Consider the following 246-nt stretch of genomic DNA (forward strand, 5'->3'; position numbering starts at 1 on the left):
AGCAGGGAGTTACTGTACAGATTATTTATTCTTCCACTTGACAACTATCTACTGAACATCAGTTGTGTGCCAGATAGTGTCATAGGTTCCAGGGACATGGCAGGGAACAAGGCGTCCAGGTCCCCGTTTCTGAGCCTCTTACATTCTGTGTGGGCTATCATTCAGATGATAGGTATAGAAATACAAAAGGTATTATTTAAAAGTTTATCTAATCAAAATAAAAATTTGAAGACCATTGGAATGGAG

Source organism: Galeopterus variegatus, unplaced genomic scaffold, assembly GCF_000696425.1.
Source record: "Galeopterus variegatus unplaced genomic scaffold, G_variegatus-3.0.2 Scaffold3493, whole genome shotgun sequence".
In the NCBI taxonomy this organism is placed as follows: Eukaryota; Metazoa; Chordata; class Mammalia; order Dermoptera; family Cynocephalidae; genus Galeopterus; species Galeopterus variegatus.